This window comes from Capsicum annuum, chromosome 1 (assembly GCF_002878395.1).
Source record: "Capsicum annuum cultivar UCD-10X-F1 chromosome 1, UCD10Xv1.1, whole genome shotgun sequence".
NCBI classification, from domain to species: Eukaryota; Viridiplantae; Streptophyta; class Magnoliopsida; order Solanales; family Solanaceae; genus Capsicum; species Capsicum annuum.
Window position 1 is genome coordinate 175,091,863 of NC_061111.1, and position 13,142 is coordinate 175,105,004.

At 35.4% G+C, this 13,142-nt stretch overlaps 1 long non-coding RNA gene across 1 annotated transcript in view; it reads left to right on the forward strand.

The window, feature by feature from the left end:
* Positions 1 to 12,787, forward strand: part of LOC107857039 — a 24,359-nt gene extending 11,572 nt beyond the window's left edge. The window contains exon 3 of the long non-coding RNA XR_001670772.2: positions 12,473 to 12,787. This is a non-coding gene — a long non-coding RNA (uncharacterized LOC107857039). The remainder of the gene's footprint in view (positions 1 to 12,472) is intronic.
* The last annotated feature ends 355 nt before the right edge of the window (positions 12,788 to 13,142 follow it).

Below are 13,142 nucleotides of genomic sequence, written 5' to 3' on the forward strand. Positions count from 1 at the left end.
GGTTCTTGAAGTTGGATGTAGGAGCTTAGGGATTTCTTTTTGAGGGAATTTGATGAAATATAACATATAATGCTTCTAATAGGCTTTAATATAGGGTTTGGATGGATTTTGGGTGAGGAGGAATGACCAAAACGCCCCTAAAAATCAAATAATTCTCGAATCTGTCCTTTGGTGGACTGTTTTGATAGTTTGAAGTAGATCAACCATAACATTTTACTCTGATATCCAAATTGGATGTAACCAATTTCATTAGAAAGAGGACTCTCATAAATTTCCGTTGATATATAGTATCTCACCCATAGCATTGTGTACGAGGAGTTATGATTGTTTGAAGTTGACCCAAAAATTCACTTTTGATAGGTTGAAGTAGATCGACCATAACTTTTTGCTTCGATAGACAAATTGGATTGAACCAATTTCATTGGAAAGAGGAATCACAGAGCTTTCCGTTGATATATAGTAGATCACCCAGATCATTATGTACAAGGAATTATGATCATTTAAAGTTGGAGAAAGAATACGCCAGGCCTCAGTACTTTTTCCTGCACGTTTTACTGTTCACTACTATTCATGGTTCGATCGGAATTTTCATAACTCATCGCTCGGGTGTCCATTTTGGATGATCCACATATCGTTGGAAAGCTTATTTGATACTCTACGCAATGGTGGGTCATAATCTAAGACATTCCATATGAAAAATTTATAATTCATTCTAGAAGATAGAGCCCAATATGTTTACGCATAAATTTTTCACAAAAAATTTCCCTGGGTATTACATTAGGCCTTTCGAAGCAAAGAAGGCTCACGAACTGAACTCTGGGACAACCCTGTTTGTAGACTCTACTGAGGATCTGGACCCTTACACTACGCTTCAGTACCTGGGAGGAAGGGGAGGTCAGCACAAATATACTGGCACGCGAAGCAATCCAAAATAGAGTAATTGAACATATATATATATATATAATACGTGAGAGCAAATTTTCATCAAATATCATGCATAAAATAGTTTTTGAAAAATACATGGGCACCTTCTGAAAACATGTAACCTGTCTGTAAATCTCAAACTCTGATCTGTGTATTACTTCTTAGTTAGGTGGTATCCCCTACAAGTCTGATATTCCATGGGCGATATGGAATCCGCCATTGACTCGACGGGGAAGCCTCCAACCCGAGTATACCGCAAGGGTTGGAGTTCCTGAATCTGATATGCCACACGACACTTAAATCAGCGTATAATAATATACCTGGGTCGGCAAACCACGATTTTAGGCAATGGGTTGCTTGAACTCAAGCCCTCTTCAGGGAACCACCTAACATCTCTGTATGCCCATTTTTAACCTTTTCTGTACATGCAACATTCTGAATGTCTAAAATCATGATAGTCTGAAATGTCTATTAGTCTGATTCTGATATGACATTGGTCTGAATTAGTATCGTCATACCAAGACTTGTAAGTCATAATTTCTGAGCTATAATACATTAAGATAAATCTTTCATTTAAAGCATAATTTAGACCACCAAAACATGCAACTAATATAGAAGATTTCGTGTTTCGAAACTCAAGTCAAAATCATGCAGAAAATTCATCAACATATGATGGTTTAGTGCCTTTAGCAAATCCATGCACTCTTACATTACATGCATTATGAACATTAAACATTCATGCTAGATTCCCTCTTTAGTGATTTAAAACCATCTTTAAATCATAACAAGAGTTCAATCATTTCATATAGTGCTTTTCAGGGATGCATTGCAAAACAATTCATATGCTATGAGAAATCCGAAAAATTCACTAAAGAGGGAATTCACCAAAAATCATGGTCTCAACAAGAATTCATTCTTAAATACATGGTTTCATACATTCATATTCTCAAATCACTTTGGGGAAGGTCAAAAGACCAAAACAATGATGTTGAAACATTTAATACATGAATATATACATAGATTCAAAAACCTCATTCTAAAACATGATTCTTCTATGCCTATGAGAATTTAGGAAAACGCCGCATACCTCTATTTCAGAAAATAATAGGTGCTTCTTGAAGCCTATGGATTGGGAATTCCGAATCTCTAATCAATTTTGAAAACCTACGATTAAATCTTGATTTATTTGGATTTTTAGTTTGAAACCCTTGGGAGTGTTCTTGAGAATTTTTAGATAAATGTGGATGTATTTTGGAGAATTGGGGACTGAATTTCGTGTTTATGATTGAATAAGGGTGGGAAAAGGACCATTTTGCCCTAAAAATGGAGTGTTTAAGTCACTTGAAACTATAAGATATGCGCCGCATATGATATCGCATATATTTACATAGGCACCGCATATGATATAGCCTATATTTACATAGGCGTCGCATATGATATCGCCTATATTTACATAGGCTCGGCATATGCTATTGCATATACTTTCCAGTGGCCATGTGCGATTGGTTAGGCAACGCATACTACTTTGAAAGGCCATAACTTCTTGCTCGGGTGTTGGATTTTAGCAAAATTGGTATCGTTGGAAAGTAAACTCGAAGACCTATCATTTGACACATAGTAGGCTCTCTAATTTGACATATACAGAGAGTTATGGTCGATGTAAACTGACACAAATTACAATGTCCACTAAAACTTAATTGATCGAAATAGTTTCAACTCGTCCTTGAGTTGAAGGACCTCTATGGTCTAAATTTATGTTCAAATGGATTCACATACTACATAAACATGCCAAATTGGCATAGGATTTAAGACTCTGGGATTATCAACGCATCAGTCATGGTTTTTATTCTAGCACGAAATGCGGGGTGTTACATTATCTGTCCCTTGGGATCATTCGTCCCGAATGATGGATAGAATATCGAAGTCTTAAGGGTATGGGATAACGCGGACATGATATGTTCCCTATGAAAGAATACACTGATTGGAAACATGACTATAAGATTTGAACAACTGATGTTTTAAATGCTTATGCCGGACATGCACATCCGAGGCATGGAATACACAACTGAAGCTACTCATAGGCTGAATTCTCATTATGAATCATGCATATCTGATGCATGGATCTGTGACCGAGTTGTTCTCATTAATGCAGGACTGAATACACTGATAAGCTGAACTTTTCTATTGAACATGCATTTCTAATGCATACATATCTAACTGAACTAACGTATGAACGTATGGCTAAATACGCAATAATAATTGATGTGAAGCTTGTAATAAGAATCTATGCATGCAACTGAATGGGGTATCTCCCCCTTGGTACCCTATGTCCCTCTATGAATGCTCAATTCACTAAGATACTCGGAAAACTGAGGCAATGCACAGGGAACCTACGAATTAAATCATAACTGAACATCTGAAATCTGAATTTAATGGATGATGCACGAAATGGGCTATACTTGTAACTACTGGTATACTCTATCTTGGAATAGTAGCATGTCTGAGATTTCGAGTAGCATGAATAAGTGCAAAAATGAGAAAACAAGTCATGTGAATCTAACTGCTAAACTGACTTATTGGCCATATAGACTGAATTATACTACACCCTCATACTTAACTGGAGTATCTTTTCATGACAATTCTCTAAACAAATTCTAGCAGTAATAGGGAGCCATGAATCTTGGGTATGGATTACACAAGACATCCAATTGAGGAATCACCACATTGACACTACTCTGCAGTCTGGAACATACGCATATAACTTTTGAATTAGGATAGAATTACCAGGCCTTTGGTATAACAACTTCTTACTTTTAAGCTTAGCACACTTCTCGAATATCACTTAACTATACTATTCTCCTTAAATATCATATTCATTTAACTCAGCTTAAAATTCTCATATGAGCATTGACAAATCTTTCTACTAATGTCGAAAATAACTTAATCCCTTCGCCGTGATCAAGCCTAACTCTAAGTCACAAAAATACAACATGCCAGACCACACCATATGATGCAATCTTCTATATCTCCTTTAAAGATCACATCCTAAGTATCACATGCCTTACCACATTAATGACTACTCTGAACTCTTACTATGAAGTCACTAGTGCATATAGTGTTCCTTTACAACAATCTCAAAATGTCATTCAAGCCTATCTTTATAACCACATATGAACTTCAAAGCAAACACTCATAAAGGCATACTTCACATATTCTCTAAACCACTATCAATATCACTCCCACGAGCTGTCCCAAGAACATACACATACCAAATTATACTAACCATCACATAAATAAAAACATGTCCCCAAATCTTACTTCATACTTATGGCCTTATCTAAACAAGCGTACTATGATCTTCCATCAACAAGGAATAATTACTCACGACCACTATGATCGCATAAGGAGGAGTCACAAAAGGGTTAGAACATAAGATCCGGAGGCATGGAATGATACTATATGAAGCTTGACACTCATCTGAGGCCTGAGAAATAGTAGAACAACAACAGGGACTCACCAAAGCGCTCTGAATTTAGGGTATTCATGGCTATAAGCTGAATTTTGCCAATCGTTTGGCGTAAAACATGAGTTATGGAAACAGCGCACATTATAAAGCGTGAGTACATGACTCTCTATCATATGTATGTACGTGAACTAATAATGGAACTAAATTGTAAAGCATGAGTAGGTATTAGGATCACTGAGAAATACTGAGATAGGAATGGGTTGAGATTCATCCTTACTTTTTGATGTTCTATATCATCATGACATCACTACAAGAATCTGAGAGTCTTACTTGGTTATTCGTTTAGTCGTCTCCCCCTTAGCTTCAAGCCATCATCTTAAGTTTTTGGGAGATACCTTACTAGATTTTAAACTTAACTGCACTCACTGCACTCTGGATTCTGAAATATGACAATACACAAAATTAATAAAACTTAACTCAAAAGATCACACATGAGAGTGGAACACCCACTGCTAATACTACCTCCTGAGGCACACTCTATCATTCTGTAACCCAATAGTCATCATCTATTACTCAAACACCATCATCTATTACTCAAACACTTACTAACTTCGAATCTTCATGAGTATCCCCAAAGTTAAAGTGCACACCTCTAGTACCTCTACTCTTATTTCTATTAGCACGACTTTCAAGGACTCGAGCTTAGATCATAACACCTAATATGGGTATCACCAAGTCTTTAATGAGCCACTCTATTTCTATCGTAGTCTACCAATATAGCAACTTCAAACTTATTTTCCTCTACCATGAGAATCAAGTTCATATCAAAAGGGTCAACGCTATCAATCAAAGGTCCTTAACTTGGCTATTTAGAACACCATATACTATCTAGCTAGTCTTTTTCCACCTATATGTAATAGCCTTAGAAAAATACTACAGCTTCATACCACCTTGGGCATACTTCTACATCACATATACAACGCCATACTTCATTACGAATCAAATAAACTTAGGCACTTGCATATACTGTTTAAGCCTATAGATCACTGCCATATAGCTAGTATTATTAACCAAGAAATTATCACATCCACCTCCATGGCCATCAATTGTTTCAAACTTAATGTGTAGTGCTAAACATGATTTACAACCAACCTTACACACAATCCTCACTTAGAAACTATGAAATAAACATCAAGAAACACTAGTACACTAGAAATTCATAACCATAATAATCGATCATAACCTTACGGTTTTCCTTGTCATAATCCATTAGCACGTACTATTTCAGCACATCAAGCTTACAAATCTAATCCCATGAAACATGTATCATCAATCTCTTGCCACTATTCACACCACACCATTTAAATTCAAGCCTATAGTGTAGCATCAATCATTTACAACCAATGAAGAGTGCAACATAATATAAATGTACTAATCCTTAAAATTGGGATATTCTACCCAAATACTTCAAAAATATACTACATACTTTCTCACAAGTAGTATTAGTTTACAACTACCAATGAGGAGAAGGTTAAGGGGTAAGGTCACATAATAGACATGATCAATGTTAAGCTTATATTATAACCATACAATCTTATCTACTTATAAGGCTTTCTCACATCACACTTACTTACCCCAATGGGCATTTAGACTACCTTCAGATACCCCATATGACAATGAGTCTATACTTACAACCTACTGGCTAATCTATCCATTTTCATTCATAGCCTATAAGGGGTTTCTATAACCACCTTAAGTATCTACTCTGGGCTCTTTCTCTATTTTGAAAGGAAGAAAACAAATAACATTTTGAGTCAACAATTCCTCTACGGACTACCATACAATTCATAAATGGTACCACCACATTAGTCTACCACCACGAAAGGGTAAATCAATCTCAATCAATGGTTATTCAACTTTAAATATTTAATCACAAAAGTCACCCTCACTCTGACCTCTAACCTTATGACTTCATATCAAAAACTTCTTGGTCTAATTTCACTACCAATAGGTTATGACACCGACACTCTTACTTATACTACTACTCAGGTGGAAATACAGTTCCAACAAATACTAGAACAATAAGATGAACACCAAGTTGCTAGTTAATCAAAATAGGCCTCACACGGCTTCACTAGTCTTTTATTTTCAACAACACAATGATATCAAGATTACAAGAGATAGAAGCTTGATACACAATATTAAATGACTCAAGAATACACATCTTACTCTTGTCTTAACTGAACACCTCATAAGAATGAGGACACAATTTAACACTCAAGAACTCTTCTCCCGTCCTTTGTGGGACTTCTGAAATTTTTTCTAGATAATTGGAGAATACCTGGAAACACCAGAGTGAGGAAGAAATTAGGATAACTTTTATTTCTGTATGAGTGACACCATAGCACGAATTAGAGTATGAAGGAGGAACAGTCTGACTTTATAGCACGAACTAGAACATGAAAAAAGAGAGACATTCCTAAATGCCTTGTAGCCTCCTGCTTATAAGTGTGGCATGATACACACCAATAAATAAGACTCTACCTGATGCAATTTCATAGACACCCTGGGACCATGAACCGCGCTTTGATACCATGTTTGTCATGACCCGAATCGGGGCCCTGGCCATAATGAGCATTCCCGAATCCGAAGGCCCAAAATACCCTCTGTCTATCTGGTAATCATACATATAATTCATATGATCAAAGTAATACAAAATAGACACAATAATACAGAAACATGGTCAACAATTTAAAATAGTTAAAGGCCTGAAAATATGCCCAATAATATTTACTAAACATCTGCAACAGTATGCGAAATCTCTACTGACATATTGTCTGAATAACTGGGACAAGGCCCCCAGTAGACCAAAAGCCATACTGAAATAAATACCTAAATGAATAGGCCTTCCAAAGCAAAGAAGGCTCACTAACTGAACTTTGAGACAACCTTGTCTGTAGACTCTACTGAGGATCTGGACCCCTAGACTGCACCTCAGTACCTGGGAGGAAGGGGGGTCAGCACAATTGTACTGGCACACAAAGTAATCCAAAATAGGGTAATTGAATATATATATATATATATATATATATATATATATATATATAATACGTGAGAGCAAATGCTTATCAAACATTATGTATAAAATAGTTTCTGAAAAACACATGAGCACCTTCTAAAAATATGTAACCTGTCTGTAAATCTCAAAATCTGATCTGTATATTACTTCTGAGTTAGGTGGTATCCCCTACAAGTCTGATATTCCACGGGCGATATGGAATCTACCATTGACTCGATGGGGAAGCCTCCAACCCGTGTATGCCACAAGGGTTGGAGTTCCTAAATTTGATACGCCACACGATACTTAAGTCAGCGTATAATAATATACCTGGATCGGCAAAGGACGATTTTAGGTAATGGGTTGCTTGAACTCAAGCCCTCTTCAGGGAACTACCTAATATCTCTATATGCCTATTTTTAAGCTTTTCTGTACATGCAATATTCTGAATGTCTAAATTCATGATAGTCTAATATGTCTATTAGTCTGAGTTTGATATGGCATTGGTCTGAATTGGTATCGTCATACCAAGACTTGCAAGTCATGATTTCTGAGCCATAATACATTAAGCTAAATCTTTCATCTAAAGCATAGTTTAGACCACCAAAACATGCAACTGATATAGAAGATTTCGTGTTTCAAAACTCAAGTCAAAATCATGCAAAAACTTCATCAACATATGGTGGTCTAGTGCCTTTAGCAAATCCATGCACTCTTTCATTACATGCATTATGAACATTAACCATTCATGCTAGATTCCCTCTTTAGTGATTTAAAACCACCTTTAAATCATAATAAGAGTTCAATCATTTCTTATAGTGCTTTTCAGGGATGCATTGCAAAACAATTCATATGCTATGAGAAATCTGAAAAATTCACTAAAGAGGAAATTCACCAAAAATCATGCTCTCAACAAGAATTCATTCTTAAATACATGGTTTTATACATTCATATTCTCAAATGACTTTGGAGAAGGTCAAAAGACCAAAACAATGATGTTGAAATATTTAATGCATGAATATATACATAAATTCAAAAACCCCATTCTAAAACATGATTTTTATATGCCCATGAGAATTTAGGAAAACCTCGCGTGCCTCTATTTCAGAAAATAATAGGTGCTTCTTGAAGCCTGTGGATTGGGAATTCCGAATCTCTAATCAATTTTGAAAACCCACGGTTAAATCTTGATTTATTTGGATTTTTAGTTTGAAACCCTTGGGAGTGTTCTTGAGAATATTTAGATGAATGTGAATGTATTTTGGAGAATTGGGGACTGAATTTCGTTTTTATGGCTGAATAAGGGTGGGAAAAGGACCATTTTGCCCCCAAAATGGAGTGTTTAAGTCACTTGAAACCATAAGATATGCGCCACATATGATATCGCATATATTTACATAGGCGCCGCATATGATATAGCCTATATTTACATAGGCGCCGCATATGATATCGCCTTTATTTACATAAGCGCTGCCGCATATGCTTTTCAGTGGCCATGTACGATTGGTTAGGCGATGCATACTACTTTGAAAGGCCATAACTTTTTGCTCGGGTGTCGGATTTTAGCAAAATTGGTATCGTTGGAAAGTTAACTCGAAGACCTATTATTTGACACATAGTAGGCTCTCTATTCAATATATACAGAGAGTTATAGTCAATGGAAGCTGACACAAATTACATCCACTAAAACTTAATCGATCAAAGTAGTTTCAACTCATCCTAGAGTTGAAGGAACTCTATGGTCTAAATTCATGCTCAAATGGATTCACATACTACATAAACATGCCAAATTGGCATAGGATTTAAGCCTCTGGGATTATCAACGCATCAGAGTCATGGTTTTTATTCTAGCCCAAAATGTGGGGTGTTACAAGAATAGTGCAAAAAAGTTTTTGTTTATAGTGGTTTAGAGAATTTGTGAAGTATACCTTTATGGGTGTTTTTCTTGAAGTTCATATGTGGTTATAAAGATAGGCTTGAATGTTATGTTAGGATGTAAGTGGAGAAATGCAATATGTGCTAGTGAATCCATAGTAAGAGTTTAGAGTTAGTCATTTAAGTGGTAACACGCGTTATGTTTAGGGTGTGAGCTCTGGAAGAGACATAGAATATTGAATCATTTGGTTTAGACTAGTATTATGGTGTTGCGTGTTATATCTTGTGATTTTGAGTTTGGCTTGATTACGGTGAGAGGAGTTAGTTTAGTTTAAACATTAGTAGATTGATTTATCAATGCCCATGTGATAATTATAAGTTGAATCAAATGAGTATGGTATTCAAGGGGAATAGTATAGTTGAAGAAGTATTCGAGAAGTATTGCTAAGATTTAAAGTAAGAAGTTGCATTGCCTAAGGCCTAGTAATTCTATCCTAGATTATAATCTATATGTCTATATTCTATGCTATAGAGTGGTGTTAATATTGTGATTCCTTAGTCAGATGTCTTGTTCAAATCATGCCCAAAATTCTTTGCTCCTTAACATTGATAGAATTTTGTAGAAGAGTGTTGAAGAAATACTCTATTTGAGCATGAGCGGTTAGTATGATCCAGTCCATATAGCTTGCTACCCAGTTTAGCAATCAATCGAATAAGCTCCTATAGATTTCCAACTTTCCATCTAGTCTTACTATCCGAAGTTTCATGAGTAAGGCCATTCCATGAGGTAATTCAGTTCAGTCCATGCATCATATCTTTAATTCAGATATTTAGTCTTGATTCATTTCATAAGTATTCAATGAATGATCTTAGTTTTCCAAGTATTCCAACTAAGACAGTGTAATACCCATTGTATGATCATAGTCTCGTTGTATCATAATTCGTGCTTGCATAAGTTATCATTTTATAGTTCTATATGTGTGATTGTATCATGAACACTTCAAACAAATTCTAAACTCTCAACATGAATCAGCTCCTTATAGTAATTAAAGACAAGTCAGCTCAGAAATCAGTTTCTTGATAAAGGATTTTAATGTTTCAGCTCCGTTATATCCTTTCTTAGCAGATACATCATGTCTACATTATTTCATACTTCTAAGACTTCAAAAAGTTGTTATCCATTATTCGAGGACGAATGTTTCCAAGGGGGAGAAATGTAACACCCAATATTTTCATGCTAGAATTCTTATCGTCGTTCCTACACGTGTAAGATCTAATCCAAATAATTTCCATGTGGATATAAGTTTTATGATCATTATACTAGTGTGTGAAGTTATCTCGAGGTGAAAAATGTTCATAGGAAGCACTTAGAGTGAAGTTGAGCTAAGAGCCTTTGATTCGGCTAAATCTTTACATCAGATTCTTCTAGGGCCGTATTTGAATGTGCATAATTTTTTATGTACGTAGAAATTTTAAGCTTAAGATCCACCAAATTGTAGAAAATTGAGTTATCTTTCCAACAATACCAATTTCGCCTTAATCCGATACCCGAGTAAAAAGTTAAGGCATTTTTTGTGAGAGGCAGTAAGCCGATGCGATAGCGACGTGACACATTACTATCCCCAACGCATTAACCAATGCGATATAGAGATATTTCACAGGCTGCTTCAGTTCCTAAAGGGTTTAGGGTCACTTTGGTCAATTTCTCTCACCCAAAACCATCCATAACACATAATTTTAGCCAAAAAAAGAATTAGATACATTATTATTCATCCCTTCTCTCCAAGAAAACCCTAGCCCCCTCGAGAACACCAAGAGCTTCATCAAATTTTCTTTAAGAAAATCAAGAACCCAATCTTCGTAATTCAAGAACTTCAATAAGAAGCTTCAAGAACACCATTAGAGATTCAAAGTTCAAGCTTTTACATCCAATTAATCAAATAAGGTATGTGGGGTTATGAACAAGGATACTCCTTTTATCCTTGTTCTCAAAACTAGTTTTTAAAGTTGAGTTTACATGAATTTACATGATTTACATTTTAGGGTTTATACCCAAATATCATTGTTTGATCCTTATAAAGTTATAAGTGATTTAAGTGTTGAATTGCATGACTATTTTCACATACTTATGCTTGTCACTTGATTTTGTATATTGAGTATTGGATTTTGTTATTTTGACTAGATTTGTTAAAGCATTTCAAGGCTTTCATTATTGAACATGAATTGGGATGATTTGACATGAGTTACAAGAAAGGGGTTTTCAAGCCTAAGTTTTAGTCTTGAAATTTTAAGAAAGATAATGTTTAAGTATTCTTTGAAAAACACGTATGCAGAATTTAAGCAAGATTTTGATGTTTTGATCCTCAGCTAAGATATGGAATCCACACATCTAGTTTTGATTATTGTTTAAAATAGACAGACGCATAACTGGTTTTCATTACAAACCTTTATGCTAGTTTTAAGGTGAATTTTCTATAGAATGAGCATGCAGATTAAATGGAGTAGTATTTAGCACTAGTTGGGTATGATTCCATGGTCTCATGCTCCAGAACTACGCGCCACCGTAGGTTTTAGTACTCCTAGTGGGTTCAGTATAGTGATCACTCTAGCTAGGTTCTATTAAGATGGCAAGGGTAGAACAACTTTACCAACGTGGGTAAGAGACGTTGGACTCCATGATATTTCACATGGTTTATGTCGGTTAGAAGAACTTTCCAAATTTCCTAAATCCTAAAATAAAATATCAGAACAATTTTGAGAAAACTAAGTGTAAAGGCTCACAAATTTACTTAGTTATTGTCTTACTTAAGACTTCAGTTATTAGATTTCAGTTTTAAGTTTTAAGATTGATCAAGGTGAGCCCTTTTCACTTAGCTTACATGATTTAAAGAAAAGAATTAGAGTACAATTTTACTAGGACTAAGTGTGATGGCTCACAAGAATTTCTTTTATGCTTTCTCATGATCTATGATTTGTAAGTTTTGATCATTCAAGCCAAGGTGAGTCACTCACATTTAGCATGCAGTGTTGAAAGTTTATTTGAATTATTGCATTATTGTTTTTACTTATGCATTCAGCCCCACATGCTTATTACATTCCAAAAGTACTGATCCATATATATGTCTATGTGCTACATTGTCTCAATGTAGGTACAAGTTATAGCGCGAACATCATATTCAGATAGTTTGTAGCTTCTGGTCAGCAGGTAATGAGTCCTTTTGATTCAAGGGATCGAGTCAGTCATAGTTTGAGTAGTATTTTATTTTTTCTCCATTTATTCGCATTGATTCGAGATAGCTGGGGTTCATATCCCAGCTAGCTATAGTCAATACTAATAGAGACGTCATAGACAGTTAGTTGAGTTAATGTTTTTGATTCCAGTTTTGTTTCGTATAATCAGGGTTGTAACCATTTAAATATAATTTTGTATTGATCATTTTCAAAAATGATTTATCTTTCACTTATTTTTTTCAGATTTATGTATTTAATTCAGTTGCTCACGAGTTATGCCAGTACAAGGGTTAGCTTGGGATCACTTGTGGTTCTAAGCACCGTGTGACGTCCAGGGGGTAGTCTTGGGGCGTTACAGGATCATAGTTAATGCTAAGATATTCGGTTGTTGTTTTATTTACATCCCTATTCTCCAATGTAACACTATTATCTGTATTTAGCTTAGACTCCTCCACAGGAATTTGAGCCCTCCCGTGCACCTGCATTTTCTGTCATAATTTTTGTCACCACTATTTTTTTTACTTTCCATTCCATTCTAGGAGCTTTGTTTTTTCTATTCCTACGATTTAGTCATTTAGGAGGTGGTAC